General features: G+C 40.6%; 1 protein-coding gene across 8 annotated transcripts in view; it reads right to left on the reverse strand.

The window, feature by feature from the left end:
- The window catches only part of SPIN1 (spindlin 1), a 109,927-nt gene that overhangs the window by 71,526 nt on the left and 12,076 nt on the right, over window positions 1-26,325 (reverse strand). The window contains exon 1 of one of the 8 annotated variants that reach the window (XM_084629283.1): window positions 623-797. The exons of the other annotated variants lie outside the window; for them this stretch is intronic. The gene's annotated coding sequence lies outside the window, so the exon portion shown is untranslated. Of the gene's footprint in view, window positions 1-622; window positions 798-26,325 lie in introns of those variants that run through there. 8 annotated transcript variants of the gene reach the window in all.

Below are 26,325 nucleotides of genomic sequence, written 5' to 3' on the forward strand. Positions count from 1 at the left end.
GCACCATGGCCGGTGCGCTGTGCACCGAGGATGCCTGTGTCGGCTCAGGCTGTGGCTGAAGGGTCAACTCCATCAAGAGGAGCTTCAGGTGATAGTCCTGCTCCCTCTTAGTCCTGGGTTTGACGCTCCTCCAAATAGGGCACTTATCTGTCTGATGGCCCTCCCCGAGGCACTTGAGACAGGCGGTGTGGGGATCACTTGTTGGCATAGGTTTTGCACACCTCTTGCATGCTTTAAACCACTGCGACCAACGCATGCCCCGGCGCCAGTGAGAGTAGAACGGGGGGAAACTCCCCAAAGTAAGCTAAACTAATCTACAACAACTAACAAACAACTATTTACACAGAAACAAGGGAACCACTAGGTAAGGCACTTGCAAAAGCAAGAGACTAAGCTGTTCCAGCGACTGTCACGGGCGGTAAGAAGGAACGGGCAAGTGGCAGGGATATGTATATACACTGTCATGAAGGCGCCACTCTAGGGGTCTCCACAGCTGACCCGATGGGTACTGCTAGGAAAAAGCTTTCCGTGATCGTACATGTGGAGTGCGCACACACCTATTGGAATGCACGTGAGCAATCACTCAAAGAAGAACTAGGAAATACAGAGCTATGGTACATACCTCTGTAACCTTGACTCTGACTTCCTGGAGCTGACAGCAGCCACTGGGAATTATCACCATGCACTGTAGCGGTGTTCAGTGTGAGAGCTGTAGCAGTACTGAAGCGTTTGAATGATGGAAGCAATAGTTGGGGCAGGTTGGTAGAGGTGTTTGTGAGCTGAGGAGATGAGGGATTAGTTTGAGGACTGTCAAAGAGCTGTGACTGTGATATGAGATCAGATTTCTGTCCTCTCCATGTGTGCAAGTAAAGAAAGGGCAGCATGTGTACCCTGAGGAGCTAGTCTATCATACTGAAATATTGTGTAGGCATTGGGAGGTGGAGGGGGTCTTGCCACAGAAAGCGTTAGTAATAAAGTTGGATACGAGATCAGTCTGAGTTTACTGATGGGCAAGGGAAAGTATAGGTTTAGAGGGCATCCTGTGAGTACACAAAGTGGCTGCTAAATTTCATAACTATGGAATTCTGTCAGGAAACTAAGCTAAGTATTCAAGAACAGAGCCAATGCAAGTACAGCCTTTCTTGTACGTGAAAAGAGTGAGAGTATACGTATGTTATGGGTGTTTTGGGGTAAAGAGGGCAGAGTTAAAGTTATGTACTGTAACTCTGTGTTTTCTGACATTTGAGTTTTGCTGAACTAAATTTCCCCTCTTTTAAAAGGGGGGGAGGGGGAGAAAGAAAGAAAAAAAGAAAGCTTGCTGGTAGGGGTTAGTGGTCATTGTAGCAGTTATAGACAGCATGCAGTTCAAGTGGACTACTGATCCTAGCCCTATGCCAGAGTTTCTCAAATTGGAGTCCACAAGGGGGTCTGCGAGTCATGTCTGGGGCCACTGGCCCTACTGATCAACTCCTCCCACTCCCTTCTAGTGCCTCCTGCATGCTGCAGAATAGCTGTTCAGCAGCGTGCAGAAAGCGCTGGGAGGGTGGGGGAGGAGTGGGGTCAGGGCACACTCGGGGGAGGAGGTGGAAAGAGGCAGGGAAGAGAAGGGGTAGGGGTGGAGTGGGGCAGAAAGAAGTGTGGCAGTGGTGAGTCTTGGGGGAAGGGGTGGACTGGGGCAGGGCCTTGGGAGTCTGTGAAAAGTTTTAAATCAAAATGGAGGTCCATGGGTTGCTGAAGTTTGAGAACCACTGCCCTATACCATTCTCACCCTGATGCTCAGCCCCACAAACCAGCCTTTCCCCTTCCAATCCAGCTGCCCTCCCACCACTCTAATTTTATCTAGGCTTCCCTCTCACCCAACTCATACAGGGGAGTAGGGAATGGGGATCAGACTCCCGAGCAAGGCAAGCCCCCTCCAAAACCTGGATCACATGAGGTGACACACTGAGGGGGATCAGACTCCCATATATGGGCAGGGGTCCCCAGGTACTGGCATACACAGGGATGGAGAGCAGGACTCAGATACCCCCATAGAGGCAATCCTTCCCAATATCCCATTTCACATGAGGGGGACAGGGAGCTGCCCCAGAGAAGCAAGAGGCCCTCTGATCCTGCCACATGCACAGGATTGCAGGGAGTGGGGCTCAGACACCCCTTGCGGGCAGGAACACCCAGATGCCTGCTCACATGGGGGGTAGGGAGAGGGACTCAGACCATTCTAAGATCTTGGCACACACCCAGAAGGGGAAAATGTGGGGCTGACCCTATTCTCCTTCAGTCCGTCACTCAGTACCCACATATCCCTCTCCCTCACCTAAGCCCCCATTCCTTCTCATTTTGCCTTTCACCCATCCCCACCTATCCCTCCTCCTCCTGGATGCAACCCTGAATGCCTCTCCCCACTATTTTTTCTACTTCTCTACCCCCTAAAAGTCTCTCCCTTGCCAGCATTTGCATTTTTAAAGGGAAAAATACTTGATTATATTCCCAAAAAAATTAAAAACAAAAGAAGTGACAGATTTTAGCAATAGGCTATTCCACCCCTTCCAAATTTCTGACAGAGGTAGAACCTGAAGTGACAATGGCTGGGTGAGTCAGTTTCAAAGCAGTATTTTTTAGCCATCCAACCGATGAGAAACTTCGAAGACTAAATTCTGTTAACTCCTCATTCCACACATACTCAGTATAACCCATTAGGCATGTGAATAGCCTTGTAAACCTTAGCATGCCTAACTGGAAAAGCACCATCTTTTTTCAGACAACACTTTAATATGATTTCCTCCAAAGAGCACCAGGTCCTCAAATGTTTGAAACCCCCGATACAATGATCTGAGACCTGATTTGATCTCTATCTATAAGGAAAAATAGGTTGTAAGAACCAGACAACTTTAAGGAACGCTTGTGTCCTCCCCAAACCAATGGTTGCATCTTGGGGTGCCCCTGGGTTAAATGGCCCCAAATTTAGATCACTAACAGGACCCCTCGCACCTGAGGCACACCAAATTTGAAGGCAACCCAAGTAACCATGTAGATTAAGAGCAATTAAGTGTCAAGTTTTAAACAGAAAGCTGCTCTTAATCTAACACTATAACAATCTAACATTACACCATCAATCTGTTTTAATAAAGCAAGCCATTCAAATAGAGCTGCCTCTGTATGCATGTTGTCTCTGCAAAGGCAGACAGAGACACTCAGAACAAGAGCAGAGGGCTACTTTTGGAGGTCATCGTAAGTACTCTTACTGTTTTCCAGCTGTTTAACTCAAAGTGCTAAACACAGTTACCTATCATCTTACACTTGTAGCAACGTGGGTGCAAAATTCCAAACCGCCACACACACTGTGAACACAGAAAAAAAAAACCCTAAAAATCATATCCTCTATGCCAGTGGTATCCAACCTTTTTAAGTTCAAAATCACTTTTTGAATTCAAAAGCAACGAAGGATCTACCCCACACATTCCCCGAGGCCCCTCCCCTTCCCCAAAGCCCCACCCCACTCACTCTATTCCCCCTCTCTCCATCATTTGCTCTCCTCCACCCTCACTCACTTTCACCGGTCTGGGGTAGGGGGCTGGCGTTCGGGAGCGGGTGTGGGCTCTATACTGGGGCCAAGGGGTTCGCAGTGTGGGAGGGGGCGCTAGGCTGAGCCTGGGGCAGGGGTTTGGGGTGCAGGAGGGAGTAAAGGGTGCAAGCTCTGGGAGAGAATTTGGGTGCAGGAGGGGGCTCCGGGCTGGGGCAGGTAGTTGGGGTGCAGGAGGGTACAGGGTGCTGGCTCTGGGAAGGGGGTCAGGGCTGGGGCTTGGGGTGCAGGCTCTGGGAGGGGGCTCAGCTGCCAGAAGGGGTTTGGGGTGCTGGCTCCAAGAGGGGACTCAGGTCTGGGAGTTGAGGTGCAGCCTCCCGCCAGGCAGCACTTACCTCCAGCGGCTCCTGGTCAGCGGTTCAGCTAAGTCAGGCTCCCTGCCTACCCTAGCCCCACACTGCTCCCGGAAGGGACCCACGCACCCCTGCGTCCGGGGGGGAGGGCGTGTGCAGCACATGGCTCCACGCGCTGCCCCTCTCTGCAAGCACCACCCCCACAGCTCCCATTGGCCACAGCTCCCCATTCCCGGCCAATGGGAGCTGCGTGGCACAGCTTGAAGGCAGTAGCAGTACACAGAGGGAGACCCCTGCTCCCCCTACCCCCAGGGCCATCTTGGCTCCTACCGGGAGCAGTGTGGGGCCGGGGCATGCAGGGAGCCTGTCTTAACCGCAGCCCCGCTGAAGATCACAATCGACCAGTTGATGGCCACTGCTCTATGCACAAATTAAATTATGTCCTCTGTCCCCAGCACATAGTGACACGAAGGCTAATGTATAGCTATAAAGTAATTGGGGAAGGGGGAAAAAATTACAATTTTGAGATTGGTAAGTAAGTGATATTGTACGTGAGTTACACAACTGAACTTCATTACTCAGGTTAGATTACAGATCAAAGTCCTTCCATTACTTTGTATATTCAATTTGCTTTAAAAATACTGCTAAGCAGGGTGGATAAAAATCAATGATTTAAAAAAAAATAAAAAAACTCTGATCTTTTAAAGTTAAATCTGAATTTATTTGATAAAATGCTTTTTGCAGAAAAAACCTATCTAAAGAAAGTTTTAATTAAAATACACTATAGCTCAGATATCTCATCATGGAGTAGGGATTATAAATTCTAATTCTATAGTAGGAGACAATATATTCATGTAAATATTTAAGAAAAGTCTTGTAAATGAGTGCCAATAGTTCATGGATTAGGGACCCAATTTTATGGGGTTCCAGGGGCTGCCGTATAGATTAATTAGGTTAATCGTTCTATCTACACAATGGGACTCAGTGCTCAGTCTAGAAGATACCATCAAACATGCTTAGTTTTGCAGTTCTCAAATGGTGGATATGTGTCTCCAGAGATAACATTCTTGTTAACAGCAAAAATGCTTTTAAATAAATATATAGAGGTGAGAAATAACAGACCTCAACCCTAGTGTCCCTCTGCAAATTTGTGTACACAGAGTCAATCCCTTACCTCTCTCTAAAAGTGCAAAGTTTCAAAATGTTCAATGAATAGAAGATTATTGGAGGCAAAATAGATCTGGACAAAGAGAAGAAGCCTGGAGATAAATGTGAGAAGGGAGGGACAGGCAGTAGAAACAAAAGTGAAACTGTTTGAGCAGCATATTCCAGAAGTCTGGAGGTCTTTCTGAGTGTAGCCTTCATTGATTTGAAATCCACCATACCATTCTCTCACTAGAAGGGAAGACCTGTAATGGCAGCAGGCAGTAAGAGAGACCCAGTTTGGGAATATTCTAATGAAGTTCCTCTACCTGTGGGTAAGACAGGCAAGCGTGCGAACAGTGCAACAAAGAAAAGCAAGGCCTGGTTGCCTGAATGAAATAACATCATGAAAAGTGTTGCTTCTCAGGAGGAAGCTGTGTTGAAGTTGATGAAAGGAACATGTCTGAACATGCAGGATTGTCAGGTTGGTAAACTTTTTATTTCATACTTTTTTCTTAAGGACTGCCCGTCTTCCTTCGGGACTATTCTTGAATTCTCACGTTTAAGCAAAAAATATAGTTGTTACTCTATGGTACTATCATTTTAGATGCAGTTGTGATAAAAAATAAATACCTGAATTAGGCAGATCTTCCTTTTACAATTTCACCTTTAAAGTAGTACTGAGTGTCAGTGAATGCAGTGAGTACTACTAAATGAGCAGTATGGTAATAATAATTAAATAACTGCATCGACTTATTTTGTTTAGGAGAATCCATCCTCAACATACAGGATTCTGAAGACTATCCACCTTCAAGATCACCATCATTTTCTACAGTTTCAGAGTTATCTGCCAATGATAGCGTTTCAGGTCAAATCATGTATGTCACACAGCCACAGTATATCACCTGTAGCAAAAAGAAAAAAAAATTTCCATCATCCAGGAACAACCACAGATAAATTTGTGATAAGAACCAGCAGATTACAAAAAGAGGTAATTGATAAAAAATTTGCCTGGTTTGCTTATGCAATAAACTTTCCTTTCCATATGATTGAGAACCCACATTGTATTAACATGGTTCAGCCATTAAGACCACAATACAGTCCACCCAACAGAGCAAATGTCACAGGCAAATTGCTGGATAAAGTGTATGAAAGAGAAATTGAGCAGTGTGCAAGAGGTCTAGAGGGTGAAATTGTTAACCTGAGTCTTGATGGGTGGAGCAAACTCTCCCACAAGACATGCGATGGAACTCAGTAGTGGACTGTTTTGAACACAGTGTCAAGAACTGGCCTAATCTGATGACAGTTTGTGAACAAAATCATGAAAAAAAATAGATGGCACGGTCACAACCAAAGTTTTCAACATTGGGCTTAAGAGAAATGTTGAACACATCCTGAGTACCTTGAAGCCTATTTCTGTAGCCTTGAACAAAATGCAGGGAAATAGCTCTTTTATTGCTGACGCTGTCGAAATCTGGAAGGAACTGAGTGAGATCTTAAAAAGAGAAATATGCAATGACCAAGTTAAATTACAAGCATTAAAAAAACAATTGGGACAAGCACTATCTCCAGCTCATTTTCTTGCAAATATTCTCAATACTCTGTACCAGGGTCAAACCTTAACTGCTGAAGAAGAGGAGTTGGTTATGATATGGACATCCAGCAATCATCCCACTATACTAAACTTCAGAGCTAAGGATGAACCACTCAAGAAATACATGTTTGCTGATCATGTTTTAAAGAAAGTCACACCAGGTAAGTGGTGGAAGTCACATAAGCACTTGGATTCAGAGACTGTTGAAGTGATAATCTCACTTTTAACAGCAGTAGCTTCTTCTACTGGTGTAGAAAAAATATTTTCTTCCTTTGGACTAATTCATTCCAAATTGAAAAATCGTTTGGGACCTGAAAAAGCTGGAAAACTTGTTTTTCTTTTCCAGATTATGAAAACAACAGGAAAATGAAGGTGAAAACAACTGAGTTAGCTGCAGGAGCCAATATTTTAAGTTTCTCATGTTGAGCTGGCTGACACGGTTGATTTATTTATTTGTTTTTTAAATACTTCATTTAACTATTTCAGTTAAAAACAATTTTAACAAAAACAAACCTGATTTTAAAAAAAATTTGAATGTTTAACTAAATTCAAAAATTCATATGCTTGTTTTATTAAAATATTATATGTTTGCTGTTGAAGAAGAAAAATCCAAAATACATAACGTTGTTGTTTTAGTTAAATAAAACAATTTAAATATCTGTCTGGTGATGTTCTCCTCCTAATACAGCGTGGCAAGAAAATCCTCCAAATATTAATGATTAACCTGTTGAATTGGAGATATTTATGAAGTCATAGGGAGGTGAACTATCTGCTTCAATTACTTTGTTTGGTTATTTCATTTACCAATCATTCATTTTCTGATATAGCTGTAATACTAACCTGAAAAGTTTTCAAAATAAATTACTTTAAAAATGTATAGTATGTACCTTCTAAAAATCAAACCTACATCTTTCTCTCCCCACAGCAGCACCTGGGCTGGAGGGGAAGATGCACCTCTCCCCACCACGGCAGCTACAGGGCTGGGGCCAAGGTAGGTGCCCCTTCCCCAGCCGGTCCTGGGCTGGGTTCAGGCTGCCCCTCCCCCAGCTGGTCCAGGCCTGAGTTGGAACCGAGGGACAGGTGCCCCCATAGGCGCTGACGTAGTGGGTGCTCCAGGGCTGGAGAAAAATATGGAGATCATGTGTGACACATCACCTTCATACTGGTGCACATAACAAAATTCATGTGCTAGGGGAGAGGGCTCAGGGCTGCGGCAGAGGGTTGGGGTGCAGGAGTGTGAGGGCTCCAGCTGGGGATGAGGGCTCTGGGGTTGGGCCAGGGATGAAGGGTTTGGCGTGCACGAAGGTGCTCCAGGGCTACAGAGGGAAGAAGGCTCCGCCCAGCTCTCTCTCCCCGCTCAGCGGCCCCCACCAGCAGCCAAGCTCCCCCTGTCCCCAGCAACTCTCACCTGTCAGCTGCCCCACTGCCCAACTCCTCCCCCTACCTCCCAGTGCCTCCCGCCCACCGCGAACAGCTGTTTCATGACAGAATAGGAAGCTCCGGGAGGGAGTGGGAGGAGCGGGGACGGAGTGCGCTCAGGGGAAGAGGCGGGACAGGGGCAGGGCCTGGGGTGGAGGGCAGGATTGAGCACCCCCCTGGTTAGAGGGGAAGTCAGCGCCTATGGCATGGCCCTCCCCCGGCTGCGGCAGGTTGGGGCTGGGGGACGGGCACCTCTCCCCCAGTTACAGCAGGCGGGTGGACGGGTTCCCTGAGCGTCTGTACAGTGCTAAATAGACTGCTGCACAGCCGCGCAGCTTACAGGGAACTTAGATGGCAGCCTTATTTCTTCCTCCGTGGTAGGATCCTTTCCCACACCAGCTGACAATAACTTGGGCAAGCACTACTGCAGTACACAGGCTAGCAGCCTGTGGGCCTGGGTGGCTTCAATAGCAGCTGTGCTCTCTCTGCCTTTATTATCCTTAGAGTGAGATATCAGCTAAAATCACTATCGCCTGTGGAAATGGTGACAGTATTCAGTGCCTATACTCAATTTCATGCAACCGAGTAATTCCCTCCTCATTTCCCTCACCATTGGCAGACCACACACACCAGCGCTGGTGCTCTGAGTGGCGCGGTCCACAAGCACTCCGAAGCAGAAGGGTCAATAAACACGTCCTGTTGAAAACTTAAGAGGAGCAATGGAAGGGAGTTCTGAATCTTAATGTTCACTTTCCGTTGTGACTATATTGATAATGGTATGTTTTTGTGTTTTATCTGTAACTGTTTTCGTTGCAGCCTTGAGGGGTTCTCCCCCCCCCCCCCCCCCCGCCCCATACACACCTGTGGAATGCCTGAGCCAGATAAGGAAGAGAAAGAAATGACTCGGGATGACATGTTCAATGTAATCCTGTCAGTCAGTATGACACAGGACCATGAGCAAAGGGCCTGGAGGGTGAACACTGCAGACAGCCTGGAGAAGGAAAGAGTGGACAGGAGAAAGGTCCAGGAGTCCAAGCAGGAAAAAGGAGAAGGAGATGCACCAGGACATAATGAGGCTTCTCCAGCAGTAAATGCAGATGGCTCCAGTCTCTTGTGGACCTACAAGTTCAACAAACATGGGTTCACCTCTCTTTGCAGTCCATGGAGAACTCCATTACAGCACCTCCCTACACTCCCTCAACATTCCATGTGGCATCAGGGGCTGCATACCTACCTCTACAAGTACTCCCCGGGAGACATTAAAGACAAACATCTTCACATACATTGATTTGTGAAAGCTGCTGTTTCTGTATGTATAGATAGAATGGACAAGAATGTTCTTTCCCCTTGACAATATATTAATAGAACAGAAATTAAGTTTTTAATGTATTTGATTTCAAATTGCAGATTTTATTTTGCACTGGTTTTGTTACATAATAAAATTCTATTCGAAAAATTAATCATCTTTATTAGTTCACAACATATGCTGCAGAGAGCACCCACTTGTTACGCGACAATGCATAGGATCAGTGACAAAAAAGCATAATAATCATAATAGCACCACAAAAGTAGTATTTGCATTGACAATGTTATAGTCAAACGTACACCAAGCAGCACACAATTCCCAACAGGCCGAAAACAGCACATTACACCATAATGCACAGTGTGGTTTGATGTTAAGTGCTCTTTCAAAGCCTCCCTGAGCTGTATAGCTCCACTTGAGCTCTCCTAAAAGCCTTGTAGCTGGCTGTTAAAAACAGACAGCAGCCAGTCTACCACTACCAGCCATGCCAGCAGCAACTTTTCCCCCTTTCGTTTCACTGATATTACACAGGACATAGCATTGTGATTTCCCCCTCTCAACTCCAATCTTGTGAATAAATATCAGTGTCCTTTCAATCTACCAAAAGCACACCCAACTGTCATTCTGCACCTGCTGAGCTGGTAGTTGAAACTTTCTATGGCCAGTGTACAGCTTCATGAGCCAGGGGAAGGCTGGGTCCCCCAGGCTCAATATGGGCATTTCCACATTGCCAACAGTAATCAACCAGTTGGGAAAGAACATCCTTGCTTGTAGCTTTCTGAACTGTCCTGGGTTCAGAAAGATTCGAGTGCCATGCACCTTCCCTGACCAGCCCACGTTGATGTCAGTGATATGTCCCCAGGAATCCAGCAACACATGCATAACTATAGAAAAGTAACCCTTTCTGTTGATGTACTCTGTGGCACGGTGGTCTGGTGCCAAAATAAGGATAAACATGCTGTCTGTTGCTCCACCACAGTTTGGGAACCCTACTGATACAAATCCATCCATTATGTCCTGCATATTTTCTGAGAGTCACTGTCCTGCATAGCAGGAGGCTCATAGATTCTAAAACCAGAAGGAGCCATTGCAATCATTTAGTACAGCCCAGGCCATAGAAATTCCCAAAAATAATTCCTCAAGCAGATCTTTTAGAAAAATATCCAATCTTGATTTAAAAAATTGTCAGTGATGGAGAATCCACCATGAACCTTGGTAAACTGCTCCAACTGTTAATTAATTACTCTCACCATTATAAAAATAATTTGTTTCCAGTCTGAATTTTTCTAGCTTCAACTTCCAGCCCTTGGATTATGTTATACCTTTCTCTAGATTGAAGAATCCATTTTCAAATATAATGGCCTTGCACACTTTCATAACAAATGCCTCTAGAGGGGATTTTCCAACTCCAAAATTATTTCCCACTAATTGGTAACAATTTGGTAATGGAAGCTTCCACAGGGTGATCACCACTTGCTTCTCCACTGTCAGTGCCAAAATGAGAACTGCATTCCTGCGCTGGAGGACGTGGAAGAGCTCACCACACAGATCCAGGAACATGGCCTTGCACATCCGAAAGTTCTGAAGCCACTGCTCACTGTCCCAAAATTGCATTACAAGGCGATCCTACCAGTCAGTACTCATTTGTTAGGCCAAGAAGTGGTGCTCCACCACCCACAGCAGCTCTATGAATGCCACCAACAACCTTAACTTGGTTCTCACTATGTCCCACAGCAACCTGCCCTCCAGGAAACTGCCATGTTCCCCTTTGATTTAATTCTTCTTACGGTTCTGCAAATACCAGATGATCTGGCATCTTGTGCTTGCAACGCTCATGACAATAGTGCAGAGTTGTGCAGTAGCCATGCTTCTGTCAGAGATGACAAATAATGAAAAGAGCAGCATGGGTTTGTGGGATTTTTAAAAAGGCACAGATGGAATATAGATGACATTATGGGATGGAGACAGTTACTCTGGGAAGTTGTTGATCCTTTGCTCCCATTCATCCCTGCATGACTTGTTTCTGCTCCACCATGCACTGCCAAAGATTTCCAAAAGACAGTGCACTGGAGGGTGGCATATTGCAAACTGGGACACCTACCCATGGTGCACCAGACTGTGCATTGACACAACCACTTCTGGTGAGTGCATGCAACACCAACGCCAGGAGCAAAGTATCCAAGCATATAAATGTTAAACTAACTGCAGTGGCTCTATGTCAACTTAACTTGCGTCAACCAAAGTTTGTAGTGTAGGCACAGTCTGAGCTCAGTTCTAGTACCCATTATCTGCTGAAATAGTTAATTCTTTTAACACTGGTATTACATATTAGTTTCTCTCTTGTTTATAGTTTTAAAGCTTGAGAAAACACGTTATCTAGGTCCCCTAGGTCAGTGTACTGAGCTAGTTAAAATCTCCCAGAATACGTTGTACTCATACTAAGCTTTATTTTGAAACTCTTGTGGTTAAAACTGTTCATTTATGCAAACTTTGTCAGAAGCAATATTATATTACAGAAGTTCGTCAAATATGGCTTGCGTGCTCGGTACAGCTAGAGTAGATGTCTCCGTGGTCTTATGAAATCTGGAATGTTATGTACAAAATCTAGATAAGGAAAGGCGTATAAGGTATGTGGACTCTGTAAAATCTTCTACCTGTTGAAAACAAGAGAGAGATAACTATATTGCTACTATACAGTACTTTATAACTCAAGCTGGTCAAAAAATGGAAAAAAAATCCAGTTAAACTCAAAAAAAAGGTTTTTTCTTCAAATTATAAAATGTTGACCAACTCTATTCATAATGCTGCTAAAAATAATACCAGTCAATGAAAACAGATGTAAAGGTTTAATTTAAAGCTAGTCATGATCATAACTTTTGCATACAACTATTTTCATGAAGGAAAGTTGGAAGATTTTATTTTTACTTTGACAATCATTTTCAATTTAAAGCAATCTCTACCCTCTTCATATGCCCCAATTTTCTTTTTCGTACTGTGCGTGGCTTGGGATTTGGCCCCTTTTACGATAAAGATATACCAGATTTTCAGCTTGCAGTCTCTCCCTATAGTTCTGAGTGGATACCAGTGTATTTTTGCTACTTGTTTAGCAGAACACAGACTACTAAAAATTTATTCAGTTCTCACATGCATAAACATAAAAATATTTATGGATAGCCCTCCAGTAATTATATGGCTAATCCATATATGGAACTACATAAACCTCCCTCAGACCAAAAGGATGCATCTTAAGAAGCTGACCAGCAGTAAACCTCAAAGCAATTCAGCTTTGTATTAATTACACTGACGTATGTTTATAAAAGACTATCTTAAACTTCTGAACACTATTTATTGTTTTAAGCATTTAGTTAAATAGATAAGACAAAGGAAAAAATGTAATGATAACCTATGTGATAGCAGTGATATTTGGTGGTTTAATCTTTGTAGTTTTCAGAGCAGAATCAAAAGTATAATAGTTTCCATTAGTGCTGCCATATTTTACACAGACACAAACAATTCGATTATAAACCTGTTACCACAGGTTAATTCCACATATATTTTCAATCCACTAATTCACAGCAGGAGTTCTAGGGAGAACAAAGAGTCAATCACATGTCCTCCCCAAGCTCCCAACTTCATCCTATAAAAAACAGCTTGGGAGAAACAAGTTAGAATTCTTTAAAGACAGACCTCGAAAGATAAAGACTGATGACATCCTTCAGGTATCCTTTCCATTTAACATGTCTTTAGAGTAAGCTGTCCTACGTTGTTTTTCTTATCTCACCAATCATGAGAAGCATGACAAATCACTTTATAAGGTCTCGGTCACTGGGCTAACTTAATGCAGTAACATCGGTTTTCTCCCCAGAAGAATGCCAACAACTACAAAGTGTTCCAAAAAGCAAAGAAACTTTATCTTATGTTTTTAGGAAAAGAACATATCTACAAGATGCATGGTAATTCAACTGATTTGTGATATAGTGCCAAGGACCAAAATTTCTACCTATATAATAAAAAGATGAATGAAAGATTCATTCAGCATGTCTTCCACATCTGTCTAATTTATCAATCACCTAAACAAGTGAACAGAGGCATATTCAGCAGTTTCAGAATCTTTACTAGAGTTTCTAGACTTCTTAGAAGGAAGCAACATACTTGCCAAGTTTAGTTCTGTCTCTCATTAGTTAACCACATGGAATATTTTCAAACCTAAATGCATAAAAGCTTTACTACAATACAGTTTACAGTTCTCAAAGTTCAGAAGACACTGAATAATAGAAACCCAACCTCTATGAATCTGGAAAAAAAATTCAGATATTCCACCGTATTCTTAAAAATTATTTTCACTTTTTACAACATGCATAAACTTTTAATCCATGTGCAGTCATTTTCTTTAGCAAAGCAAGCACTCCGCACTCACAAACTTTTATCCACATATTCTCAGGACTCTTTATTAAATAAAATTACCATTTATGCTCAGAGGAACAGGAACTTCATTAGAAAGCAGTGGCAGGATATATCCCAAAATTTTAAGACTACACCTTATGGTGCTTTGTGCCAATAAAAAAAAATTAAAGATTCCCTTATTACTCTGCAACTACTTCATTATGCAGGAATGCAGCCAGTTAAAAGAAGAGAAGTGTAAGGTCATGCATTTAGGGATTAATAACAAGAATTTTTGTTATAAGCTAGGGACGCATCAATTAGAAGTAACGGAGGAGAAAAAGGACCTTGGAGTATTGGTTGATCATAGGATGACTATGAGCTGCCAATGTGATATGGCTGTGAAAAAATCTAATGTGGTCTTGAGATGCATCAGGAGAGGTATTTCCAGGAGGGATAAGGAGGTTTTAGTACCGTTATACAAGGCACTGGTGAGACCTCACCTGGAATACTGTGTGCAGTTCCGGTCTCCCATGTTTAAGAAGGATGAATTCAAACTGGAACAGGTACAGAGAAGGGCTACTAGGATGATCCAAGGAATGGAAAACTTGCCTTATGAAAGGAGACTTAGGGAGCTTGGTTTGTTTAGCCTAACAAAAAGAAGGTTGAGGGAAGATATGATTGCTCTCTATAAATATATCAGGGGGATAAATACCGGAGAGGGAGAGGAATTATTTAAGCTCAGTACTAATGTGGACACAAGAACAAATGGATATAAACTGGCCACTAGGAAATTTAGACTAGAAATTAGACGAAGGTTTTTAACCATCAGAGGAGTGAAGTTTTGGAATAGCCTTCCAAGGGAAGCAATGGGGGCAAAAGATCTATCTGGCTTTAAGATTAAACTTGATAAGTTTATGGAAGAGATGGTATGATTGGATAACATAGTTTTGGTAATTAAATATTCATGGTAAATAGGCCCAATGGCCTGTGATGGGCTATTAGATGGGGTGAGATCTGAGTTACTACAGAAAATTCTTTCCTGGGTATCTGGCTGATGAATCTTGCCCATATGCTCAGGGTTTAGCTGATCGCCATATTTGGGGTCGGGAAGGAATTTTCCTCCAGGGCAGATTGGAAGAGGCCCTGGAGGTTTTTTGCCTTCCTCTGTAGCATGGGGCCCGGGTCACTTGCTGGAGGAGTCTCTGCTCCTTGAAGTCTTTAAACTACAATTTGAGGACTTCAATAGCACAGATATACGTAAAAAGAAAAGGAGTACTTGTGGCAGCTTAGAGACTAACCAATTTATTTGAGCATAAGCTTTCGTGTGAGGTTTTTTTTGTAGGAGTGGTGGGTGAAATTCTGTGGCCTGCGTTGTGCAGGAGGTCGGACTAGATGATCATAATGGTCCCCTCTGACCTAAATATCTATGAATCTAAGAGTCTTCTTTTGTCTAAATAACTTGAACAGAAAAAAAAATGTTTAAAATCAAAGTTTGAACTGCACGAAGAAAAATTTCAATACCAGCAGCTTGCCTCAGGGAACTGGAGACAATGAAAAAATTAAACAGCAAACAAGTGGTGAAATAAGACACCATAGTCTTAAAAAGCAAAACAACTCAGAACATGTTAAACCATCATAAATCTCTTCAAAAATTGTTTTCCAAAGAATGAGACTCAAATACACAATCTACTGAGGACTGCTGAGAAAGCAGGGTGACCATTGTTGATGCCATACCTGGCATCATGTAGTAAGTTTTCAGAGCTGGTTCAAACCTGCAAATCCATGAATCTCTGGGGTGGCCTTGTGGGAGGCACCAGATAGGGTGATAGAGTGGGCATTCCTCCCCCTTTACATGTCAATGAAGAGTTTGAGAGCACGGGGTGGTTTGTCCATCCTGGCAAGATGGCCAAAGAGCACACAACACTGCTTTTTCATATGGTGAGTGACTAAAGGAAATCCAGATCTCTGCAACACTTTGCACTAAGTCAAACCTTTTATGCTCAGGATTCAGCACAGACAGCACATATGAAATATTTCTAGCCACTTCAAGCCTGTAAGATGGCCCACATAACAGGCAGTACAGGAGTTTGATAAATCCACAACTCTGTCTCAGTTCGAAGACATTTTGTCCACAAATGAGACATGGACTTCATGCACAAGGCTATGAGACCTATTCATTGAACAACACCTGATTTGCTACAACAGATGAACTCTGCTTGCATGCAGCCTAGCTAGATGAACTCATCAACGCTCTCCACAGGACTTGATCCCACGTGAACCATGATTGTTCTGGCAGCCCAGTTCTGAGGTTCTGGACCTTTGCCTTCTGCCATGAGATGTGCAACCCCACAGTACTGACGGCATCTTGGAGACTTTAGAGGGCAGAGCTGAAATTCTCCAACTTCTCCACAAAGCAAGGCAACATCAATGCCATAGTCTTGGTTGGTGAACATGTCTTGACCAAAACTGATTCCAAAGCGTGGAGCAGCAAGTCTTAATATTCAGTTTATAGCTCAACAGAATAGTGCCAGGGCAAGAATGCATCTCTACAACACGTGAAGTTGTGAAGAAATGTGGTGAAAGCCATGAACCAACACACATGGGGAATCAGTGTGAAGAATGAGACTCAGAAAATGGTCAAATAGTTAGTTTACCCTTAAGTAAATGCAACCCATGGTGCAAAAAATGTCATGAGGATCTATAGTAATAAGCCTATTCTAGCCTACCTATGCCATTGAAAGTCATGAGGTCATACAGTCAAAGTTCTCTCTGTAGAAAGAAACAGAGCATAAACTCCTCAGGCAGGGATCAAACTTTTTGTATAACATAACATTGTGGGTGCTATCTGAAACATAGCTCATGAAAAGACTACATGGACAAATAAAAATACTAGTACTAGTTCACCAGTGAGATACAAATAAGGTTCCCTCCTAATTCTGAAGTTCTGCAGCTCACTGATGCTAGTCCCAAGTCTCAAGAAGAACTATGTCCAACTCGATGTTCTATCTGGAAATCGGCTTGTCCCAGCACAAGATTATGCTTCTCAACCACAAATTGTTGATCCGTATCTGCTGGAACTGTCAAGATACCATCCACTAACTCATTGTAGTCACCTCAAAACAGGGCAGATAAAAATAGGAATTTAATTTTTTTTAAAATAAAACTTGTTTAAAATGAAATCTCAATTTAATACAAAACACATTAAGGTCTAAACTTATTACAATCTCTTAAAACATTTAAACAAAAAAATATGCTGAATCCATAAGCCTCTATCAAAAATTAAGTCAATGACTGCTTTTCTACATAAAGAAAAATTCAGGGGGAAAACCATCTAACTTTTGAAGCCAAGCTTTATAAATATGGCACAATAGGTTATGTACTATATTACAGGCTTGATCCTGTGGAGGATCCAAGGACTGTGCTACCGGGAGGTGCAAGAGACTGGTAAAGTTATCACAGACATGGGGACCCAGCCTCTGACTCCAGATGACATATTCATGTATCTCATCAGAATCATCTGCTGAGATCACCTGGAACGTCTCATACTCTGTGCTACAGCTTATACCTGCCTAGTTTTGATCGGCTCAGTTCTCAAGTTATGAATATTTATGACTCCGTCCACCATGGACACAATCTCCAGCTCATGGGAAAAACACTGATCTGACCAGTAACTACTAGCATTTGCTTCTGGATGGTTCTGGGCATGTCAAGTAAATTACTCTGCTCTGTCTACTTGCATGTGTACACAAATGAATCCCCCTTTCCCCAATATCTATTAATTGTGTAACTGTCTCTAAATAAAACACTGCAGTGCAAAAGGCATGTAGGTTACACAAGCAGGAATTTTGAATGTTGTTAGTTCTTTTGTTTATCTGGGGTAGGGTTTTGGATGTGGTGGGGCAGGTGTGATATGTCAGAAAAGGCAGAATGTGTTACCACAAAGTAGCAACACTGGTGTCAAAGCAGGACACCGTGGGAAGAAGGGACAACATTCTTCAGAGTGCAACCTCTAATGTTGACTTCAACACCTGGGAACTGAAGAAAAAACTGCCATAACTGCGGATCGAAAAAAAGGCCCTTTTTGGGAATAATTCAAGAAATGCCTGTAACTCCGGGTAAAAAAACGAAACAAAAAACATTTGCCAAATGGCTGCCCAGGGCGGACAGCCCAAACCCAGCCACCCAGTTTGGTTAATACGGAGAACCAGATAATGGAAACTTAGATAAATGGGGTTCTACTGTACTTAGCATGTTAGTTTCTTGTGGGAGTATTTATCAATTACGTTTCTACTGTTACTGCTGAACTTCTACACTGATTTTTTTATTGTTCGATATAATCAAATGACCTGGTGAAAATGTCCTGTTTAAAAGTTTTATTAGGCACTTATGAATTAACTTTTAAAACATGTATTATTTTCCCTATAAAACTGGGTTTAGAATAAATCATATCATTTCAACAGTGGTATAAACAATTGCAGTAGGAGGAATCTTTCATTTACCATCTCATTTTTTAAAAGCAATGCACTGAGTAATATGCTCAGTGAATGAAAGTGACTTTTTAAAAAATCATTCTGTTTCAGAGCCCAATTTAGAAATAAGGTGTTAAGAATATCCATCATCTGCAATATCTATAACCTCAGAGTAATCTGCTGGTAACACTAGCAGTGCTGTAACTAAACATATGTCAGACAGTAAATTACCTGCATAAAAACAAAACAAAAATCTTCTTCCATCATCCAGTAAAATCATGGCTGAGCTCGTAAATCAGGACCAGCAAATTCCAGCAAGACTCCACAGATGAGAAGATTGCTTGGTTCTTATATTCAACAAATTCTCCTTTTTGTCTAGTTCAGATCCAAAGATTTCATTAACACGGTCAATCATTACGACAGCCCAGATATTGCTGGACGGTTCTGGGCACAGTGTATGAGAAGGAAATTGAATGGCATGCAAAAACATTGATGGGAAATTCATTAATCCGAGTCTTTATGAGAAGAGCATTGTACACAACGATCCTGTAATTTGTGCTTGTGAGACAGAGGATGTGGTTGTCTATCTTACTGAAAAAACGGATACATCAGCAAATGTCCATACAGGGGAATATTTACAAGTAGCAGTAAAAACTGTAATTTTTGTTTACACAGTTTGTTAAAGTGTCAAGTGCATGGCTTTGTCACAGATAAGAAATCTACAAAGATAATGAAGGGAATCTGAAATTTATGACTTGCATGAAGTGCTCATTTGACACATCTTTTAGCTAAAGCTTAAGTACAACTCTAGGGTTAAAGAAAAATGTTGAAACTACAAAATACTTCCATAGCAATCACTTCGCTTAAGCTACACTGAAGAGAGCAGGAGAATCCAATGTAATTCTCCCCCCAAGATGTACAATGGAATTCAGTACTTGATTGTTTTGAGCTATTTATTAAGAACCGGCCTATTCTGATGATTTGTGAAGAAAATCATAAAATAGATGGAACTACTACCACAGCCAAAGAGAAACATAGAAGATATGCTGAATATACTGAAACTTATTGCTATAGCCCTGGACAAACTGCAGAAAGTTTGGTTCTGTATTGCTAATGCTGTTGAAATTTGGAAAGCACTTCAAAAATACATTGAACAAAGTAATACCCAACAACAAAGTTAAATTGCAGTCAGTATATGGATCAAACACTTACTCCATCTCATTTTTCTGCCAATATTCTCAACCCAAAGTACCAGGGAAGATGCCTAACTGCTGAAGATGCTGCTGCTACGACATGGGCATCTAACAAGTACCCATCAATCATGCCAACCATAATAAATTTCAGGCCTGGAGATGTGCCATTCAAGCAGTATATGTTTGCAGATACTTTAAAGGAAGTCATACCACTGAACCAGTAGAAGTCACTAGCTAAGCACCTGGAACCAAAGCTTGTTGAAGTGTTATTCCAACTGTTGACAGCAGTAGCCTTTCCTGGAGGCACAAAAAGAATATTTTCTTCATTTGGACTAATTATTTCAAAGTTGAGATTAATTATTTGGGAGTTGAAAAGACAAAAATACCTCTTTGTCTTCTAGTCTATGAATATAAATGAGGAGGGAGATCTACTAGTTTTAAAGGTTTGAATGACTGCCTAAGGAACTTGGGACAGTTGTCTCATTTTCAAGAGACTTAGGCAAGTAGGAACTTAAAACTTCAGTCACTTTAGTTTAGGCTTATTTGAAAGTTTTCCCAGGCTGACCTGAAATGACCAGTTTAAGTCAATGACTACAGTTAATCTATCTGTTCCTTTAATAAATCATTTAGTCGTAAAGGTGAAAATTTTTGGTAAGAGAAATTTATATATCCAAAACATTTAAGACTGTTTGTCTAATAAAATTTGTATATGTTGTATTTAACTTCCCATTACCAACCTAATACAGCTTGACACAAATCATAAGCAAAGAGTTAATTATCTAGTAAACAAAATATATAATTCACCATTTTCTAACATACTAAATATATTCAATAAGAATCTGAAAAATATTAAGCAATATAATTAGATTGATTTAAGCAGAATTATAGTGTATCCCCCAAGATAGCAAAAAGATGTACCAAATCTAGTGTAAAGGCTCTATTTAGTTGTAAGTCAACATGATTTAATCATTAAATATCTGCCAATGTAGGGTGGATAAAAATCAATGATTTAAAAAAAAAAATGTTTTTTTTTCCTCAAAAACCATTTTATGAAACAAAATCCGATCTAAAGATAAAAATACATTATAGCTCAAAGATATCTCACCATGGAATAGGGATTATAAATTCTAATTCTATAGTAGGAGACAATATATTCATGTAAATGTTTAAGAAAAGTCTTGTAAATGAGTGCCAATAGTTCATGGATTAGGGACCCAATTTTATGGGGTTCCAGGGGCTGCCGTATAGATTAATTAGGTTAATCGTTCTATCTACACAATGGGACTCAGTGCTCAGTCTAGAAGATACCATCAAACATGCTTAGTTTTGCAGTTCTCAAATTGAGAATTTGTGTCTCCAGAGATGACATGCTTGTTAACAGCAAAAATGTTTTTAAATAAATATATAGAGGTGAGAAATAACAGACCTCAACCCTAGTGTCCCTCTGCAAATTTGTGTACACAGAGTCAATCCCTTACCTCTCTCTAAAAGTGCAAAGTTTCAAAACGTTCAATGAATAGAAGATTATTGGAGGCAAAATAGATCTGGACAAGGAGAAGATAAATGTGAAAAGGGAGGGACAGGCAGTAGAAACAAAAGTGAATCTGTTTGAGCAACATATTCCAGAAGTCTTGAGGTCTTTCTGAGTGTAGCCTTCACTGATTTGAAATCCACCATACCATTCTCTCACTAGAAGGGAAGACCTGTAATGGCAGCAGGCAGTAAGAGAGACCCAGTTTGGGAATATTCTAATGAAGTTCCTCTACCTGTGGGTAAGACAGGCAAGCGTGCGAACAGTGCAACAAAGAAAAGCAAGGCCTGGTTGCCTGAATGAAATAACATCATGAAAAGTGTTGCTTCTCAGGAGAAAGCTGTGTTGAAGTTGATGAAAGGAACACGTCTGAACATCCAGGATCTTCAGGTTGGTAAACTTTTTATTTCATACTTTTTTCTTAAGGACTGCCCGTCTTCCTTCGGGACTATTCTTGAATTCTCACGTTTAAGCAAAAAATATAGTTGTTACTCTATGGTACTATCATTTTAGATGCAGTTGTGATAAAAAATAAATACCTGAATTAGGCAGATCTTCCTTTTACAATTTCACCTTTAAAGTAGTACTGAGTGTCAGTGAATGCAGTGAGTACTACTAAATGAGCAGTATGGTAATAATAATTAAATAACTGCATCGACTTATTTTGTTTAGGAGAATCCATCCTCAACATACAGGATTCTGAAGACTATCCACCTTCAAGATCACCATCATTTTCTACAGTTTCAGAGTTATCTGCCAATGATAGCGTTTCAGGTCAAATCATGTATGTCACACAGCCACAGTATATCACCTGTAGCAAAAAGAAAAAAAAATCTCCATCATCCAGGAACAACCACAGATAAATTTGTGATAAGAACCAGCGGATTACAAAAAGAGGTAATTGATGAAAAATTTGCCCGGTTTGTTTATGCAACAAACTCTCCTTTCCATATGATTGAGAACCTACACTGTACTAACAGGGTTCAGTCATTAAGACCACAATACAGTCCACCCAACAGAGCAGATGTCGCAGGCAAATTGCTGGATAAAGTGTATAAAAGAGAAATTGAGCAGTGTGCAATAGGTCAGGAGGGTGAAATTGTTAACCTGAGTCTTGATGGGTGGAGCAATGTCCACAATGATCCTGTTGTATGTGCTTGTGTGACAACAGAAGAAGGGAATGTCTTCCTGACAGAAACAACTGATACTTCAGGAAATGCACACACAGCAGAATACTTACAAGAAGTAGCAGTAAAAGCTATAACAAACTGTGAAAAAAAAATCCAATGTCTAGTATGCAGCTTGATCACAGACAATATTGCAAATGTATCCAAGATGAGAAGAAATTTAGGAGAGAGAGTCCCAAGCTAACAATATACAGTTGCAGTGCTCATTTCATGCACCTCCTAGCCAAAGACTTCAGTGTTCCAGAAATAAAGGATAATGTTGCTGAAATTCCAAAATACTTCCGTAATAACCACTTTGCAGCAGCTGCTCTGAAAAAGTGGGAGGAACCAAGCTAACTCTCCCACAAGACGTGCGATGGAACTCAGTAGTGGACTGTTTTGAACACAGTATCAAGAACTGGCCTAATCTGATGACAGTTTGTGAACAAAATCATGAAAAAAAATAGATGGCATGGTCACAACCAAAGTTCTCAACATTGGGCTTAAGAGAAATGTTGAACACATGCTGAGTAGCCTGAAGCCTATTTCTGTAGCCTTGAACAAAATGCAGGGAAATAGCTCTTTTATTGCTGACGCTGTCAAAATCTGGAAGGAACTGAGTGAGATCTTAAAAAGAGAAATATGCAATGACCAAGTTAAATTACAAGCATTAAAAGAACAATTGGGACAAGCACTATCTCCAGCTCATTTTCTTGCAAATATTCTCAGTACTCTGTTCCAGGGTCAAACCTTAACTGCTGAAGAAGAGGAGTTGGCTATGACATGGACATCCAGCAATCATCCCTCTATAATGCCAACTATACTAAACTTCAGAGCTAAGGATGAACCACTCAAGAAATACATGTTTGCTGATCATGTTTTAAAGAAAGTCACACCAGGTAAGTGGTGGAAGTCACATAAGCACTTGGATTCAGAGACTGTTGAAGTGATAATCTCACTTTTAACAGCAGTAGCTTCTTCTACTGGTGTAGAAAGAATATTTTCTTCCCTTGGATCAATTCATTCCAAATTGAGAAATCGTTTGGAACCCGAAAAAGGAGGAAAACTTGTTTTTCTTTTCCAGATTATGAAAAAACAGGAAAATGAAGGTGAAGATGACTGAGTAAGCTGCAGAAGCCAATATTTTAAAGTTTCTCATGTTTACCTGACTGACACGGTTGGATTAACATTTTGGGGGTATTTTTTAAATATTTCTTTTAACTATTTCAGTTAAAAACAATTTTAACAAAAACAAACCTGATTTTTAAAAAAAAACTTGAATGATTAACTAAATTCAAAAATTCATATGTTTTTTTTTGTTAAAATATTATATGTTTGCTGTTGAAGAAGAAAAATCCAAAATACACAATGTTGTTGGTTTAGTTAAATAAAACAATTTAAATGTCTGTCTGGTGATGTTCTCCTCCTAATACAGCATGACAAGAAAATCTTCCAAATATTAATGATTAACCTGTTGAATTGGACATATTTATGAAGTCATTGGGAGATGAACTATCTGCTCCAATACTTTTGGTAAATGAAATAACCAATCATTCATTTTTTGATATAACTGTAAAACTCATCTGAAAAGTTTTCAAAATAAATCAGTTTAAAAATGTATAGTGTGTACCTTCTAAAAATGAAACCTACATCTATCTCTGAGTTGTGAAGAATATGTATTAAGGTTATAACAACCAACAAGAATGCACTTTCATGTAGAAATCCATGATTAAATAGAGTCTTCCTTACTAGTAATTTAAATCAAATCCACTCTGTGCCAATGAGAATGCACCTTTTTTTAGAAAATAACTGAAGCACAAATCAAAAGGATGATTTAAATTGAGGCTTTCCACTTGCTGATTTATATCACTGATTTAAATCAATTCACCGTGCCTAAAAAGCTCCAACAGAAACTTTCCTGCTGAGCATAGAGCAAGAGCTGAAAATTTAGCTTATTTTCCAGGCCTTGTCTAAAAAATATAACTGATCCTAGAGACTTGAGAGTTTGACTGACCTCTTCTACATTTCTCCTTGGATTGCACAAGGGCCTAAGCCTCCTACAAGCTGACACTGAAGATAACTTTACCAATAGTTGTGAAATGGATACTCAAAAACAGTGCTACTGAAATAGCAAAATAAAGAGAAAGCGTGGACATAGTACAAGGCTTAAATCAAACCACTATGAATAATTTGTGCACTGTGTACTGTGGGCACTTAGTTCAATGTTATCCCACTGGTTCCAGTTATCAATAATTTAATTCTCTCGTGTAGACAGCACTGAGACTATAACTAGTCACTGTCACATAAAGTCTAATTTGAAAGGAAAAAAGCTGGATGCCAGCACAAAAAAGGAAATGAGGCCGGAGGATGGTAATGTGAGAAAAAGGAAAATGGATAACATGGATGAGGATGAAAGAAAAGACAAACAGATCCAAATACAATGAGGGAAAGAGTGAACTGCTTAATTTCAACACAAGAATGACAGCCTCCCCACCCCCTCACGTCCAAGACAGACATACAAAACTTATCCATTAATTTTCAGGAACCCACCCCAGATGTCTGGAGGTGTATGACAACAAAAACAAATGCAATTCCTGCAAAGGATGTGTCCCAAAAAGTGTTAGTTGTTCAAATATTACTTTAAAGGATCATTGACAGTAAAGCAAACCATTAACATTTAGGTAAAATGAAAATTTAATAGTTTCCTATTTGCTTTACGTCCCTCATAATTAACACCACAGCCACATTCGAGAAGATTTGGCCAAGGCACTGGACAATTTACCATCTGCTGTCCCTATGGAAAAGTGACTTTCTGCCAGATTAAACCAAGGATTAAACTGGAACAGAATGATCCAAAGAAAGTTAATTTGAGGTTAAATATTAAAAAAAACAAAAATAAAAAAACAATCCAGTGGAACAACCCACTGTTTAAGAGTCAGCTATAAGAGAAATAAAGAGCAGACTACTGTCAAACAAAGCTGGATAAAACTTAAAAGTCAACTTTAAAACAAAGAAGTGTATTGGTATCAACCAGTATAAATATTTATATTATGTACTTACAAATACATGTAAATTTCAAAAGAAATTCACTCAAGCTTCTAGTCTGTTTCAATCTGACAATCACAAGGACCTCTTGAAACGTTCATCTGCATAATGACTTTTCATAACCATATCACTGATCCAAAGAACAGGAACTTTTTTTTTTTATAAATTATTGCAGAATAATTATTCACGTACCTTGGGTACTAGAACACAACCACACATCCTTTTCAGCATTACTGCCACCGAGCCAGTTATGGCCCATTTTGTAGTAGCACATTTGTTTTTTCCTTCTTAATTGAAGGAAAGTTCACTGGTCTTTATTAAATTTCATCTTGTTGAATTCAGACAAGTTCACTAATTTGTCAAGACCCTTTTTAATTCTAAAATCCTGTCCTCTAAAGTGCTTGTAATCCCTCCTAGGTTGGAGCCATCTGCAAGTTTTATAAGCATACTTTCTACTTCATTATCAAGTCACGAATGAAAATACTGACTAGTACTGGACCCAGGGCTGACTCCCATGGGACCCCCTCAGATATGCCCTCCCAGTTTGATAGTGAAACATTGATAACTACTCAGAGTACCATCTTTAAACTAGCTGGGCACTTCCTTATCGTAATTTCATCTAGAGCATATTTCTTTAGTTTGATTAGGAGAATGTCGTGGGACTGTGTCAAAAGCCTTAATAAAAATCAAGATATATTAGGTCCACTGCTTCCCAACATCCACTACACCAGTAACCCTGTCAAAGAAAGAAATCATCATCTTCAGTATCTTGATGAAAATACTTGAAGAAACATCAAGTTCCACCTCAGTTCATTACTTTGGCTCAAGTAGGAGTTAAAAAAAAAGTTTCCCTTTCTGTAGCACAGTAACCATTCCACCTCAAATTCTTTCACTTAGCTGTGTCAGGCCTACTTAGTACTTGAATAAGAGGCCAAGAAGAGACCAAGACTAAGAAAAAAAAATCTCAATGTTTTAAAGGACACTGCATGTACTGGACCCAGTAGGTGTCACTTTCTTCTTAGAGTACTGAGGATATATTAATAATCTTTCAGATAAAATAAAATCCTAAACCATAACCACTCATGTCATTAGGATATCACACTCCACTATTCTCAGGAGGGAATTTGCTAGTCAGATTTCAAGTTGGCTACTCATGATTTACCTACTTAGAATGAATCCTGTAATTTCAGTTAAAGAAGTTATACT

Source organism: Lepidochelys olivacea (genome assembly GCF_965140295.1).
Source record: "Lepidochelys olivacea isolate rLepOli2 genome assembly, chromosome: 5".
NCBI lineage: Eukaryota > Metazoa > Chordata > Testudines > Cheloniidae > Lepidochelys > Lepidochelys olivacea.